The sequence below is a fragment of the Amblyraja radiata genome (genome assembly GCF_010909765.2).
Source record: "Amblyraja radiata isolate CabotCenter1 chromosome 42 unlocalized genomic scaffold, sAmbRad1.1.pri SUPER_42_unloc_2, whole genome shotgun sequence".
In the NCBI taxonomy this organism is placed as follows: Eukaryota; Metazoa; Chordata; class Chondrichthyes; order Rajiformes; family Rajidae; genus Amblyraja; species Amblyraja radiata.
The window spans coordinates 2,558,788-2,575,702 of record NW_022630088.1 but is presented as its reverse complement, the minus strand read 5'-3'; the positions used below and the strand labels follow the sequence as shown (position 1 = coordinate 2,575,702).

Below are 16,915 nucleotides of genomic sequence, written 5' to 3'. Positions count from 1 at the left end.
TTCTCTCCTGAGATGCCGCCTGACCCGCTGAGTTACTCCAGTGTTTTGTGTCTATCTTCGGTCTCCACATGGAGCTGCTCTGCGGACACTTCCTCCTCATGAAGCCACGACTGGTTCGGTCACAGAGCGCTCCCCAGGTAGAGCTAAGACTGGTCACCAAGTGGAGCTTCGTGTTGGTCTGCTGCCGAGTGTGGTGGTGGTGACCGTTCACGGGCCAGGTGCTGCTATCCCTTTCCTCCAGTCCCGGGGAGTGGGCGCAGGGGGTTGGAATCCCCGCCACCCCGAGGAACGGATTAAGCATCAACAAATGTGTGGTCAACGCTGGAGAAGCTGCTGCATATAAATACGTTGCAGAGCTGTGAGAGACGATGAAGGGAGGGGGAGGAGGGGGGCGAGAGGAACAAGTGGGGTGGGGGAGATGGGAGGGTGGGGACCGGGGAGAGAGAGGAGTGTAAGAGAATGAGGGGTGGTGAGGGTACGGGAAGAGGGTGGGGTGGCAGAGGAGTGGGGGTGATGGAGTGTGGGGAGAGATGGGGACGTGGAGAGACAGCAGGGACGGGGAGGGGAGAGACGGTGGGGAGGGAGAGATAGGGATGCGCCGGGGAGGCGAGGGACAGGGGAGGGGGAGATAGGTGGGGGTGCGGCGGGGAGGGGGGACAGCACCCTCGCGTCTGCGCACAAATCTTACAATTCATGTTAAAACCCACCGCCTATTCACGTTCCCTTTGCCAAAGAATGGCGATGGACACACTTCACTACTTGTGCAAGTTGGTGAATATTCTGTATTTATATATTTCATATTTTAATTCCATCAATAATTAATTTTTGAAATAAAATAAAGCGGCAAACTAAAGCAGAGAGTGAGTCGTTGAAGGGGGTGAGGGAATATGTGTGGGGGTTGTAGGGGGAAGACTAGAGAGGGGGAGTGAGTGCGGGAACAATGGCAGTAGAGGGGCTGGCGAGATGAGGGCTAGAATGGGGGGAAGAAGAGAACAGTGAAGGTGGGCTAGAGAGGAGGGAGTGAGTGGAGGGAGCAGAGATAAAGAGGAGCAGGGGATGAGGGAACACTGGGAGTAGAGGGAGTGAACAAGCGTGGGGTGGAGGGACGAGGAGAGTGAAGGAACTGGAGGAGTGAGGGAAGGAACTGGTGGAAGGAAGTGGGGGGGTGGAGGACTAGATAGGAGGGAGGAATTGAGGGAAGAGTGGGAATGAGGGGGGAAGGAGGAGAGAGTGAGGGGACGGGTTAGGGATGGAGAGGGAAGTAGTGAGGGTGGTTTGAGATAGAGAGAGGAGGGAATAGAGCTGGAAGGGAGAGGGGGAGGGGGAAGAGGGAGAGAGTGAAGGAGACGGGACGATGCAGAGCGATATCACTCCGTGATGAGAGCCAGCGGTCAGGGCAGGATTTACATATAACCATATAACAATTACAGCACGGAAACAGGCCATCTCGGCCCTACAAGTCCGTGCCGAACAACTTTTTTCCCCTTAGTCCCACCTGCCTGCACTCATACCATAACCCTCCATTCCCTTCTCATCCATATGCCTATCCAATTTATTTTTAAATGATACCAACGAACCTGCCTCCACCACTTCCACTGGAAGCTCATTCCACACCGCTACCACTCTCTGAGTAAAGAAGTTCCCCCTCATGTTACCCCTAAACTTCTGTCCCTTAATTCTGAAGTCATGTCCTCTTGTTTGAATCTTCCCTATTCTCAAAGGAAAAAGCTTGTCCACATTAACTCTGTCTATCCCTCTCATCGTTTTAAAGACCTCTATCAAGTCCCCCCTTATCCTTCTGCTCTCCAGAGAATAAAAACCTAACTTCTTCAACCTATCTCTGTAACTTAGTTGTTGAAACCCATGCAACATTCTAGTAAATCTCCTCTGTACTCTCTCTATTTTGTTGACATCCTTCCTATAATTGGGCGACCAAAATTGTACACCATACTCCAGATTTGGTCTCACCAATGCCTTGTACAATTTTAACATTACATCCCAGCTTCTATACTCAATGCTCTGATTTATAAAGGCTAGCATACCAAAAGCTTTCTTTACTATATGAGATTCCACCTTCAAGGAACTATGCACGGTTATTCCCAGATCCCTCTGTTCAATATGTATTCTTCAATTCCCTACCATTTACCATGTACGTCCTATAGAATATAAACTGGACAAGCTTACGTTTAGGGCCTCGAGATCTAGGGGGGGCTTGCAGAGCCGGATTTACCACTAGGTTTCATAGGCTGAAGCCTCGAGCCTCGAAATCTAGAGGGCCTCCGGCCAAGGCAGGACGCCTCATCTCTGGGCGGGCCCCCCTCTGTATCTCTCTGTTTGTCAAACTCCGTCTCCGCCCGCCATCCGTATCCATGTCCGGGTCTCCGCTCTCCGCTTGCTCCTCATCCGCTGGCACGGCAGGCCGCCTTGCACATGCGCACTGCTACGGCCAGCACATCCACTCCCTGCACATCATCGGCCGCCCTGCGCATGCGCACTGCCACGGCTGGGCACTTTCTACCTCGCTTTGAATTAACCATATAACAATGACAGCGCTGAAACAGGCCATCTTGTCTCTTCTAGTCCGTGCCGAACACTTACTCTCACCTTGTGGCAGATCTGGCCACCATTGCTGTCCGGTCGCGGCGAGGCGGCGACCAATGCTGAAAACCAACGCAGAATCACTCCCTGACCCCGCATCTGGAGTAACTCCCTGGAGTAACTCTTGCTTCTGGATTCCTGGTCCTCCATAAATATTCTAAATGGAATTTAAACTGGAGGTGGTGGAGGGCTGAACAATAACAGCCTATTGCATTTTATCTGTTTATTTATTGTGTGTATATATATGGTCTATGGTATATAGACACACTGAACTATTATCTCCTGTTCTGTATTATGTTCACATATTTTGTTGTGCTGCAGCAAGCAAGAATGTCATTGCCCTATCTGGGACACATGACAATAAAACTCTCTTGACTCTTGACTTGGACTTAAGCAAAAAAGGGTTCTTGGGGAAATAAGAGGTACCTTAAATTTAGTTGTCTCTGGTTGGGTAACTATGGTAGGGTGAAGACTATTCCATGCTTTAATTGTGCGGGGGAACCCCATGGAGCAGCCAGCAACTCTGGATAGAATCTGTTTATTTATCGTGTATATATATGGTCTATGGTATATAAACACACTGAACTATTATCACCGAGTCCATGCCGACCACCGATCACCCGTACACTAGTTCTATCCCACACATTAGCGGAGTAAGTCAAGAGTCAAGAGTGTTTTATTCTCTCACGTCCCAGTTAGAACAATGAAATCCTTACTTGCAGCAGCACAACAGAATATGTAAACATAGTACTCTGCAAACAATGTTATAAACGAGAAAAAAATGGTGTATATTTATATATGAATATCTATCTATATTTAAAACTCTGTGTATGTGAGTGTCTGGCTGTGTGTGTTTCTGCCTGTCTTGTGGGTGCCAGCCTTTGATTCGTTGCTACGCCAACACCACACGCAGAAATGCTGAGATTTTTTCCATTTCGCTAGAGATTTCACTTTTCATTCCAAGTATCCACACGTGATTAAATTTCGTCGTGTTTATGTACACATTTTAAATTAAATACTTCTCCTCCCCCCCCCCCCCAAAATTTCAAAATGTTTAAAAAAAACAGCTCTCACCCACAGAATGTTCGTGAACGTTCCATCGTGTGACGTCACAATGCTCAATGCTCACAGATGTCCAATCGGAATGGATCCATTTACATATGCCTTTGCAGCAGCCCCCCACCCGTGCAGCCTGTGTCGAAGCGCGTCATCACGTGTGTGGGAATAGAGAAAGAGGATTGGGGGTGATAGGGAATGGGGAACAGATGGACTGTCCCTACCCCTCCCCACTTTCCCCTCTCTCCCCCCACCCCTCTCCACCACCCTCCACACTCTTCCCCCTCCCTCCCCTACTCCATCTCCCTCCTTCACCACCTTCCCCCACATCTCTCTCCCCCTCCCCCATCCCTCGCTCCTCCCCCTCTCCATCTCCCGCTCCTCACCCCTCTCCCTCTACTCCTCCCCTCCTCCAAAACCCCATCCCTCTCCCCCCCCACCCCTTCCCTCCCCCTTCCCCCTCTTCCCCCTCCATCCACACTCTTCCCCCTCTACCCTCTACCCCATCTCCTTCCTCGCCGCCCTCCCCCTCCCCCACGCCTCTCTCCCCCTCCCCTCTCCTCCCCTCCCTCTCCTCACCCCTCTCCCTTTCCTCCCCCTCCTCCTCCCACCCCATCCCTCTCCCCCACCACCCTTCCCTCTCTACCCCACCCCCTTCCCTCTCTCCCCCAGACCCACCCCCTACCCCTCTGTCCCTCTCCCACCACTCCCCCTACCCCTCCCTCCCCACTCTTCCACTTCTCTCACCCTTACCCCACCCCTCTTCCTCTCTCACCCCCACCCCTCTCTCCCCCTCCCCCCCCACTCCTTCACCTACCCCTCTGTCCCTCTTCCACCACTCCTCCTGTCTCTCTCCCCCTTATCACACCCCTCTTCCTCTCTCACCCCCACCCCTCTCTCCCCCTCCCTCCCCTCCCCCCCCACTCCTTCACCTACCCCTCTGTCCCTCTTCCACCACTCCCCGTCCCTCTACCACCACTCCCCTACCCCTCTCCCCTTCCCCTCCCACTTCTCTCCCCCCCTCCCCCCACTCTTCCTCCCCACTCTTTACTCCCTCTCCCCCACCACTCTCCCCTCCCTCCACACTCTTCCCCCTCCCTCTCCTACCACATCTCCCTCCCCTCTCTCCCCACCCCCCCTCCCCCACACCTCTCTCCCCCTCCCCATCTCTCTCTCCCGTCCCCCACCCCTCTCTCCTCCCCTTCTCCATCTCCCTCTCCTCAACCCTCTCCCTCCCCTCCTCCTCCCACACTCATCCCCCTTCTCCCCCCCACTCTTCCCCTCCCTCCCCTACCCTATCTCCCTCCCCTCCCCCATCCCCCTCTCCTCCCGTCCCCCTTCCCTCTCTCCCCCCGCCCCCTTCCCCTCTGTCCCTCATCCACCACTCCCCCTACCCCTCCCTCCCCACTCTCGCACTTCTCTCCCCCTTACCCCACATCTCGTTCTCTCCCTCCCTCATACGTCTCCCTCCCCCTCCCTCCCCTCTCTCCCCCACCCCTCTGTCCCTCTTCCACCACTCCCCCTACCCCTCTCTCCTTTCCTCCCTACTCTTCCATCTCTCCCCCCTACCCCTCCCCACTCTTTCCCCTCTCTCCCCCCACCCCTCCCGCTCCCTTCACACTCTTCCCCCTCCCTCCCCTACCCCATCTCCCTCCTCCCACACCTCTCTCCCCCTCCCCATCCCTCTCTCCTTCCGTCCCCCACCTCTCTCTCCTCCCCCTCTCCATCTCCCTCTGCTCACCCCCTCCCCCCTCCTCCTCTCACCCCACCCCCCTTCTCCCTCCCCACTCTCCCCCTCCCTTCACACTCTTCCCCCTCTCTCCCCCACCCCATCTCTCTCCTCCCCTCCCTCCATCCTACCCCACAATTCTCTTCCCCTTCTCTCTCTCCTCCCCGCCCCACCCCTCTCCTCCTCCCTCTTCATCTCCCTCCTCACCCCTCCCCCAACTGCTCCCACCCCCAGCCCTCTCTCCCCCCGCCCCCTACCTCTGTCCCGCTTCCACCACCCACTACCCCTCCCTCCCCACTCTTCCCCTCACCCCCTTACGCCACCCCTCTCCCTCCCCCACCCTCTCTCTCCCCATCCCTTACCCCTCGCTCCCATCTGTCCCCCACCCTTTCCCTACCCCTCCGTCCCTCTTCCAACACGCCCCCTACCCCTCCCTCTCTCCAACTTGCACCACTCCCCCCACATCTCTCCCCCTCCCTCCCCATTTTTCCACTTAGCTCCCCCAACCCTCCCCATCTCCCTCCCCCACCCCTCTCTCTCCCCCTCCCGTGCCTCTCCCTCCCCACTCTTCCCCCTCTCTCCGCTCTCCCCCTCCCACCACACTCTCCCCCCCTCTCCTTCTACCCCTCCACACTCTTCCCTCTCTCCCACCCCTACATCCTTCCCTCCCTCTCTCCCCCTCCCTCTTCCCCCCCTCCCCCCACCCTCTCTCACCCCCTCGCGCACCCCTCTCCTCCATTTCCCCCTCTCTCCTCTCCTCTCCCTCCTCCCCTCCCACCCCAATCACCAACCCCCTCTCCCCCCTCCTATATCTGCCTTCCACCACTCCCCCTACCCCTCTGCCCCTCTTCCGCACTCTTACACTCCCCCTTCCATCACCACCATTTCCCCTCTCTCCCCCCCTACCCCTTTCCCCCTCCCATCCCACTCTTCCCCCGCCCTGTTTCCTGACAAAACGTCTTCAGCGTGAGTGTGTGAACGGAAAGAGCTCCAATTGGCATCCAGTGTTGAGTGGTACACCTCAGGGCACAGTACTTGGCCCACACCTATTTTTGTTTTACATAAATGACAACCATGAAAAAGTTACAAGTACGATCAGGCTTTTCGCTGATGATTGTTTGCTGTACCGTCCAAATAAGTCAGCTGATGATGAAGATGCTCTCCAAAAGGATCTCGATACTATGGTTGAGTGGTCACAACAATGGGACATGCAGTTCAAACCTTCCAAATGTGAAACCATGCGTGTCACCAGAAAGAGGAATCCAGGCGAAACATCTTACAATATACTTGGTGCCGCCCTTGAAGAATCCAAACAAACCAAGTATCTTGGCATCAAATTGCAGAATGATCTGCGTTGGAATGGTCAGACTCATCATGCAACGATGAAAGCAACAGGTGTCCTAAACTTTCTGAGGCGCAACTTTCATCATTGTTCAGCTTCTGTCAAGGAGTAGCTATACTTCACCCTCGTTAGACCTCATTTGGACTACGCAGTTGCAGCTTGGGACCCATACACAAATAAAAACATTTATTCCATTGAATGTGTCCAAAGACAGGCAGCTCGATTTGTTACTAACACCTATGAGAGAGAAGCGAGTGTCACCAAACTTCTGAATTCTCTGGGATGGAACCCTCTCAAAGACAGACGTGAAACTCACCGTTTGACCTGTTTTTACAAAATGTTAAATGGTCAACTCGACATAGATTACAAGACCTACACCAAACCCAAACCAATTAGGAGCAGACGAGGGCATTCGATCCAATTTGTGATCCCAGCTACAAAGACAGATGTGTACAGCAATTCATTCTTCCCCCGCACAATTAAAGCATGGAATAATCTCCACCCTACTATAGTTACCCAACCAGATGCAACTATATTTAAAGTAGCTCTTTCTTCCCAATAACCCTTACTAGCTTAAGCCCTCCCTTCACCACCTCCAGTTTAAATTCCATTTGGAATATTTTGGAGGACAAAGAAACCAAGAACCAACCCCTACCACTCTCCCCCTCCCTCCACTCTTCTTCCTCTCTCCCCTTCCCGCTCTCCCTCCTCCTACCCCTCCCTCCTCCCCCCTCTCGCCCCTTCATCACCCCTCTCCCCCCTCCCCTCCCCACCCCTCACTCATCCCCTACCCCACCCTACTCTCCTCCTCCCCTTCCCCCTCTCTCCCCCCTCTCCATCTCTCCTCATCCCTCTCCCTCCTCCCCTTCCACCCCCTCTCCCACCCTCTTCACCCCCATCTCCCCCCCCACCCCCTTCCCCTCTCTCTTGCACCACTCCCCGCTATCCCTCTCCCAGCCCCCCTTCCTGCCCTCCCTGCTCTCCTCCCACTCCCCACTCTCCTCCCCCTCCCCATTCCCCTCTCTCTCCCCGTACCCCGCTCTCCTCTCCCTCCCAAATCTCTCCCGTTTCCTCCTCCCCCTCTCCCCTCCCTCCCATCTTCTCACCATCCCCTCTCCCCAACCCGTCTCCCTCTCCCCCCCTCCCCCCACCTGCGTGTTTGGGGGGTGGTTAGTGTGAGTGTGATGCCGCAGCCCCCCCCCCCTGCAAACGCGCGTTTGGGAAACAGACCCAACAGGTCTGCACTTGGTCTAGTATAACTATATAAATATATGTGTGTGTGTGTGTGTGTGCGTATATCATATATATACCCACACACACAGACACACAGACACAATTTTCCTCCTGGGATTCATAAAGTTCTATCGTATAGTATCGTGTGTATAGGAAGGAACTGCAGATGCTGGTTTAAACTGAAGATAGACACAAAAAGCTGGAGTAACTCAACAGGTCAGACAGAATCTCTGGACAGAAGGAGAATATGACGTTTTGGGTTGGGTCTAAAATAGGCTCTTGTACACCTTTGGAATGTGGAAGGAAACAAGAGCACCCGAACAAAACCCATGCGATGAAAAGGAAAAGGAGCAAACTCTATCCAGACAGCACCCATATTCAGGAACAATTCCAGGTCTCTGGCACTTTTAGGCAGTAACTTTATGGCCAATGTGCTGCCCCATAGTCTTGAACTTAATTAAAACTTACAGTAGCTATAAGGGGGGACATGGCGTCACTTGGAGATTTAAAACTGAAAATGGATATTTTCATTTTTTTAGTAACCAAATTTTTTCTTCTATTTTTATTAGAAGTAAGTACAATAATGTGGTACCTTGTAGATACCTAATATATATTGACATGTTACATTTCATGTACAGCTTCTTATTTTTTTTTTGCAGTAAAAGAAAGAAAAGAAAGAGAATAGTAGAAAAATAGAGAAGTGCGTGATACCGAACAGTGAGAAGAAGGAACGAAGAAAAGAAAGAGAATGGAGAGATAGAGAAAGAAGAGATAGAAAACAGGAGATTGAAGCAGAAATAGCTATTTATTATTCTTGACCACCCTTCACCCGATCCTGAAACGGTTAATTTCTACGGTTATGATGCACCATATGCTTGTAAGAGGTCGATAAATGGAGACCAAATTGTTAAGAATTGGTCTGCTTTGTCGCATTTCTTCAAGTTGTGAGGTTGCTGACATCTTTGCAATCCACATTTTCAATGTTGGTATGGATGTATTTTTCCAAAATTTAAGTATAATTTTTTTGGCCGTTATTAAACCATAATTAAGGAAGGATTTTTGAAACATATCCAGTTTATTCCCATCTTCCATTGATCCGAATATAATCATTTCAATGGTACACAAAATTGCTGGAGAAACTCAGCGGGTGCAGCAGCATCTATGGAGCGAAGGAAATAGGCAACGTTTCGGGCCGAAACCCTTGGGTCAAGTTTTATCTTAAATAATTTTGTAAAAATTTCAAAGATTTCGCTCCAAAATTTATGAAGTTTTATGCAAAAGAATGTGTTATAGTGGCGTTTTAAGATAAGCATTTGTCACAAATTAAAGAATTTTGGGGTTATCAACATTCGGGGCATAAATATTGATCAAAGTAAGTGGGATGGAGTGAATTTCTCCCGAAACTATAACATACCTCCCCTCTTTATCTGATACTAGACCAAGTGCAGACCCGTTGGGTCTGTTCCCCAACGTGCGGTTGTGGCGGGGGGGGGGGGGGGGGCGGCAGGCAGCATCACACACTAACTACCCCCCCCCCCCCACGCTCAAGCTAATGGAGGGGAGGAGGGGGGAGAGAGAGAGAGAGAGAGAGAGAGGGGGGGGGGGGGGAGGAGAGAGGGGGGGGAGAGAGGGAGTGCTGAGAGGGGGGTGAGATGAGGGGCGGGGGAGAGGTGGGGAGCAGGGAGGGGGTAGGGGTGTGTGGAGGGGAGGGGGGGTTTAGGGGAGGGACGGTGGGGAGGGGATGGAGGGGGGAGGAGAGGGGGGATTGGAGGAGAGGGGGGAGGAGAGGAGAGGGGGGGAGGAGAGAAGAGGGGGGGGGGAGAGGAGAGGGGGGGAGAGGAGAGGAGAGTGGGAGAGGAGAGGGGGGGGGAGATGGAGGAGGGAGGGGGGGGGGGGAGAGGAGAGGGAGGGAGGGGGGAGAGAGTGCCTTTTTACTTCAACCCAAACCCAAACAACCATTTGCAGGCAGTGCTTTTTTACCTCTAACCATATTTTCATTTTCAAACCAAATTGAGGGTACTCACAGTACTGTAGACATTTGTCAGTGTCATTCAAAGCTCCGATTGAGGCACACCACTTGCAGAGACTGATTGAGGCACACCACTTGCAGAGACTGATTGAGGCACACCACTTCCTGGTTTTATAGTCCCTCCCCCTCCCTCCAGCAGGGGCAGCAGAGAGAATGGGGAATGTTGTAAAAACATTAATATCTCTGTCAATTTTCATCGGCGGGGAAAAATCCTCGGCACACATGCGGCGGAGGGGGGCTCTGAGCGAGGTGGCCAAAAATGATGGCCGTAAGTGGCGGCGTACTCTCGGAAACCGCAGCACAGAAAGCCAAAACCGGTCAAGAACAGAGTTTTAGTAATATAGATGATATTCTTTGATTTAAATGCTATGCCTTTTCGAACAATAATAGCCGTGTCTCTGGAATTGGAAATAAATGAAGAGGAAAATGTTTGACCGATCCAATTTGCCTTCAATCTTATTAGTGTTTGTTTTCATGTGTGTTTCCTGCAGAAGAATAAAGTCAGAATTGAGTGATTTTAATTGGGCAAAGATCTTGCCCCTTTTAATTGGTTCATTAGCACCCCTTATGTTCCAGATACAGAACGTAATTCCTCCGTACTTTTTTTGTCTATCGTCTTGCATTGTGACTCAGTTTGGTATCTTTAAGTCATGTGGTGCAACCAAATACCTCACAGCTCTGGGTGTTGGATGGTCATCCCGAACTTTTAAGTGTATTTGGCATCTCCTTTCTAAAGTGCACCATAAAAAAAGATAAGAAAGTGTATTGTGATAAAAAATAAAATTCATAGTAGTAAAAAAAACGTGATGTTAAGGTTTCTAAGAGAAGATACCTAAAGAAAAAGAGACCATCAAAGGTGGTAAAATCTTAGTGGGCTTCCGTTGTTGTTATTATACATTCAGCTCTGCCCCCGTGACCGAGTGTCTTAAAAGGTTGATGGGCCGTTTCATATTTGTGAACTTTATCCAACCAGAGCAGAAAAAAGAAAGAGGAAGACATAGTTCTAAATATATATATACATTTCCAAGTAATCTAGCATTAAATCTATATTACTAAAAGTCTGATCTTGACCGCTTTTGGCCCACTGTGGCGTGATTTCCGAGAGAACACCGCTACCTACGTCATTTTGGGCCACCTCGCTCAGAGCCCCCCTCCGCCTTCTGTGACCAGAGGATTTTTCCCATCGATGAAAAATGAGAGATATTAATGTTTTTACAAAATTCCAAATACTCCGTTTCCCCCTGCTGGCGGCAAGGGGAGGGACTATAAAACCCACTTTTCTCTGCCAGACCCAGGAAACGAGAGGGTCACGGCTCTCTGAGCTGCGAATAACACTGACCACACGTCTACTCCACGGCGAGTCCCCTCGATGCGGCTGTAAAGTGGCTGCTGCCCAATTGTTTGCCTCGCCTTTTTTTGTTTAAAGTTTGTGTTCACAAAATGAATTTTGGTTGTCAGGTGGCTGCTTGCTGCCCAATTGTTTCCCTCGCCTTTTTTTTTAAAGGTTTATGTTCACAAAATGAATTTTGGTTGTCAGGTGGCTGCTTGCTCCCCAATTGTTTGCCTCCCCTTTTTTTTTAAAACGTTTCTGTTCACAATCTGAATTTTGGTTGTCAGGTGGCTGCTTGCTGCCTAATTGTTTGCCTCGCCTTTTGTTAAAAAAAAAAAAATGTGTTCACAAAATTAATTTTGATTGTCAGGTGGCTGCTTGCTGCCCAATGGTTTGCCTCGCATTTTTTTTAAGTCTCTGTTCATAAAATGAATTTTGGTTGTCAGGTGGCTGCTTGATGCCCAATGGTTTGCCTCGCCTTTTATTTTAAAAAGTTTGTTTTCACAAAATGAATTTTGGTTGTCAAGTGGCTGCTTGCTGCCTAATTGTTTACGTCACCTTTAAAAAAAAAAAAGTTTGTGTTCACAAAATGAATTTTGGTTGTCATGTGGCTGCTTGCTGCCCAATTGTTTGCCATGCCTTTTGATAACAAAGGTTTGTGTTTACAATATTAATTTTCGTTGTTAGGTGGCTGCTTGCTGCCCAATTATTTGCCTCGCCTTTAGTTTAAAAAAATTGTGTTCACAAAATGAATTTTGGTTGTCAGGTGGCTGCTTGCTCCCCTATTGTTTGCCTCGCCGTTTGTTAAAAAAAGTTTGTTTTCACATAATGAATTTTGGTTGTCAGATGGCAGCTTGCTGCCCAATTGTTTGCATCACCTTTTTTTTTTAAAGATTGTGTTCACAAAATGAATTTTGGTTGTCAGGTGGCTGCTTGCTGCCCAATTGTTTGCCTCGCCTTTTTATAAAAAGGTTTGTGCTCACAAATTTTATTTTGGTTGTCAGGTGGCTGCTTGCTGCCCAATTGTTTGCCTCACCTTTTTTTTAAATGTTTGGGTTCACAAAATGAATTTTGGTTGTCAGGTGGCTCCTTGCTCCCCAATTGTTTGCCTCACCTTTTTTTTTTTACAGTTTGTGTTCACAAAATGAATTTTGGTTGTCAGGTGGCTGCTTGCGGCCCAATTGTATGCCACGCCTTTTGTTAACAAAAGTTTGTGTTCACAAAATGAATTTTGGTTGTCAGGTGGCTGCTTGCTGCCCAATTGTTTGCCTCGCCATTTTTTTTTAAGGGTTTCTGCTCACAAAATGAATTTTGGTTGTCAGGTGGCTGCTTGCTGCCCTAATTTTTGCCCCGCCTTTTGTTAAAAAAAGTTTGTGTTCATAGTGAAGTTTGGTTGTCAGGTGGCTGCTTGCTGCCCAATTGTTTGCTATGCCTTTTGCTAACAAAGGTTTGTGTTCACAATATTAATTTTCGTTGTTAGGTGGCTGCTTGCTGCCCAATGTTTGCCTCGCATTTAAAAAAAAAAAAGTTTGTGTTCACAAATGAATTTTGGTTGTCAGTGGCTGCTTGCTGCCCAATTGTTTGCCTCACCTTTTTTTTTAAAGATTGTGTTCACAAAATGAATTTTGGTTGACAGGTGACGGCTTGCTGCCCAATTGTTTGCCTCACCTTTTTTTAGTTTGGGTTCACAAAATGAATTTTGGTTGTCAGTTGGCTGCTTACTGCCCAATTGTTTGCCTCGCCTTTTGTTAACATAAGTCTGTGTTCACAAATTGGATTTTGGTTGTCAGGTGGCTGCTTGCTGCCCAATTGTTTGCCTCGCCTTTTGTTTAAAAAAGTTTGTTCACAAAATGAATATTGGTTGTCAGGTGGCTGCTTGCTGCCCATTTGTTTACCTCACCTTTTAAAAAAAAAAAAAAAGTTTGTGTTCACAAAATGAATTTTGGTTGTCACGTGCCTGCTTGCTGCCCAATTGTTTGCCTCCTTTTTATTTAAAAAAAGTTAGTGTTCACAAAATGAATTTTGGTTGTCAGGTGGCTGCTTGCTGCCCAATCTTTTGCCTCGCCTTTTAAAAAAAAAATACTGTGTTCACAAAATGAATTTTGGTTGTCAGGTGGCTGATTGCTACCCAATTTTTTGCCTCACCTTTTTATAAAAAGGTTTGTGCTCACAAATTTTATTTTGGTTGACAGGTGACTGCTTGCTGCCCAATTGTTTGCCTCACCTTTTTTTTAAGTTTGGGTTCACAAAATGAATTTTGGTTGTCAGGTGGCTGCTTGCTGCCCAATTGTTTGCCTCGCCATTTTTTTTTAAGGGTTTCTGCTCACAAAATGAATTTTGGTTGTCAGGTGGCTGCTTGCTGCCCTAATTTTTGCCCCGCCTTTTGTTAAAAAAAGTTTGTGTTCACATAGTGAAGTTTGGTTGTCAGGTGGCTACTTGCTGCCCAATTGTTTGCCACGCCTTTTATTTTAAAAAGTTTGTGTTCACAAAATGAATTTTGGTTGTCAGGTGGCTGCTTGCTGCCGAATTGTTTGCCACGCCTTTTGTTAACAAAAGTTTGTGTTCACAAAATTAATTTTGGAAGTTAGGTGGCTGCTTGCTGCCCGAATGTTTGCCTCGCATTTTTTATTTTTAAGTTTGTGTTCTCAAATTGAATTTTGGTTGTCAGGTGGCTGCTTGCGGCCCAATTGTTTGCCACGCCTTTTGATAACAAAAGTTTGTGTTCACATAATGAATTTTGGTTGTCAGGTGGCTGCTTGCTGCGCAATTGTTTGCCTCGCCTTTTTTTTACAAAAGTTTGTGTTCACAAAATTAATTTTGGTTGTCAGGTGGCTGCTTGCTGCCCAATTGTTTGCCTCGCCTTTTTTTTTTTTACAGTTTGTGTTCACAAAATGAATTTTGGTTGCCAGGTGGCTGCCTGCTACCCAATTGTTTGCCTCGCCTTTTTTTTTAAGGGTTTGTGCTCACAAAATGATTTTTGGTTGTCAGGTGGCTGCTTGCTGCCCAATTGTTTGCTATGACTTTTGCTAACAAAGGTTTGTGTTCACAATATTAATTTTCGTTGTTAGGTGGCTGCTTGCTGCCCAATGTTTGCCTCGCATTTAAAAAAAAAAAAGTTTGTGTTCACAAATGAATTTTGGTTGTCAGTGGCTGCTTGCTGCCCAATTGTTTGCCTCACCTTTTTTTTTAAAGATTGTGTTCACAAAATGAATTTTGGTTGACAGGTGACGGCTTGCTGCCCAATTGTTTGCCTCACCTTTTTTTAGTTTGGGTTCACAAAATGAATTTTGGTTGTCAGTTGGCTGCTTACTGCCCAATTGTTTGCCTCGCCTTTTGTTAACATAAGTCTGTGTTCACAAATTGGATTTTGGTTGTCAGGTGGCTGCTTGCTGCCCAATTGTTTGCCTCGCCTTTTGTTTAAAAAAGTTTGTTCACAAAATGAATATTGGTTGTCAGGTGGCTGCTTGCTGCCCATTTGTTTACCTCACCTTTTAAAAAAAAAAAAAAGTTTGCGTTCACAAAATGAATTTTGGTTGTCAGGAGGCTGCTTGCTGCCCATTTGTTTGCCACGACTTTTGTTAACAAAAGTTTGTGTTCACAAAATGAATTTTGGTTGTCACGTGCCTGCTTGCTGCCCAATTGTTTGCCTCGCTTTTTATTTAAAAAAAGTTAGTGTTCACAAAATGAATTTTGGTTGTCAGGTGGCTGCTTGCTGCCCAATCTTTTGCCTCGCCTTTTAAAAAAAAAATACTGTGTTCACAAAATGAATTTTGGTTGTCAGGTGGCTGATTGCTACCCAATTTTTTGCCTCACCTTTTTATAAAAATGGTTTGTGCTCACAAATTTTATTTTGGTTGACAGGTGACTGCTTGCTGCCCAATTGTTTGCCTCACCTTTTTTTTAAGTTTGGGTTCACAAAATGAATTTTGGTTGTCAGTTGGCTGCTTGCTGCCCAATTGTTTGCCTCACCTTTTGTTAAAGTTTGTGTGCACAAAATGAATTTTGGTTGGCAGGTGACTGCTTACTGCCCAATTGTTTGCCTCGCCTTTTTTTTTTTAAAGTTTGTGTTCACAAAATGAATTTTGGTTGTCAGGTGGCTGCTTGCTGACCAATCGTTTGGGCAGGTGACCAATTGTTGGTGACCAGCCCTCCCATGTGGTGCGGGGACCCAACGGGTCCCACTTAGTCTAGTAATTTTATATACTTCTGCCCGCTCATCCTTCTAAATTCCAGTGAATACAAGCCCAGTCGACCCATTCTTTCATCATGTCACTTCCGTCAACCCGGGAATTAACCTGGTGAACCTATGCTGCACTCACTCGCCCTATTCAACTGCAGTAGGACCTCCTTGCTCCTAAACTTTACTCCTCTCGCTGTGAAGGCCAACATGCCATTAGCTTTCTTCACTGTCTGGTGTACTTGCATGCTTACTTTCAGTGACTGATGTACAAGGACACCCAGATCTAATTGTTCTTCCCATTTTCCTAACCTGACACCATTCATATTAGAGAGTGCTGGAGTAAAAACCTACACTTCCTTACCTCTGTCTCCTTCTTCTATGTCTTGTGACACACACACACAAACACACCACACAGACATCACACACTGCACACACAAACTCACAACACACCCACACCCGTCACTACACGCACACACCAGACACTACACACACACATACACACACCCCACACACACACAAACGCACCACACACCCACCAAATATATGGCAGTAAACTCTCTTGAGCAGGAATTTTGAACTAAACACACTTGTATTTAATAAATAAAAGATTTCAGTTTCAAGTACAGGCAGGGCAGCAGGCCAAACAGCTCGTTTCATATTTACCAAGGGCTAACAAATCATTTATTCAAGTACATTGCACACTCACAGTTGAGTTGATCCACAGCAGAATGAGAGTAGTGGCCTCTCCCTGGGATCTTGCAGAGACTGAGCCACGTCCGGCATCCGGGCTTTTGTAGCCCCGCCCCCACCCCCCGGAAGGGGCATGACCTTCATGGCGGTGATTGACCGGCGACAGGATCTCAGGACTTTTTAAACACTAATAACTTTTACTTTTTATTGATGGGAAAACTCCTCAGGGCCTGATCAGCGGAGGACTCTGAGTAAGATGGCCAAAAATTACAGCTGTATGTGGTAGCGTTTTTTTTTAAATTAAAAAAAACAACGAAGACGGGAAGTGGTCAAGATGAGACTTTTAATTATATAGATAGCCACGTTACCAGCACCGAGCCTTGCGGTACCTCAGTAGTCACTGCTTGCCATTATCAAAGGGACCCGTTAATCCCTATTCTTTGTTTCCTGTCTGCCAATCTATTTTCTATCCATGTCAGCACTCTACCCCCAATACCATGTGCCCTAATTTTGCCCACTAATCTCCTATGTGGGACTTAGTGCTGACACTAAGTGAGAGAAGGAGGGGGGGAAGAGGGAGGGGTGAGAGAGAGAAGGGGAGAGAGGGGGGAAGAGAGAGAGGGGGGGAGGGGGGAAGGGAGAGAGGGAGGGTAGAGAGGGTAAGAGAGATGGGAGAGATGGTGAATGAGAGAGGGTAAGAGAGAGAGAATGGGAGAGAGCGGAGGAAG

At 48.3% G+C, this 16,915-nt stretch overlaps 1 pseudogene; it reads left to right on the top strand.

The window, feature by feature from the left end:
• The window catches only part of LOC116969029, a 65,083-nt pseudogene that overhangs the window by 5,498 nt on the left and 42,670 nt on the right, over positions 1 to 16,915 (top strand).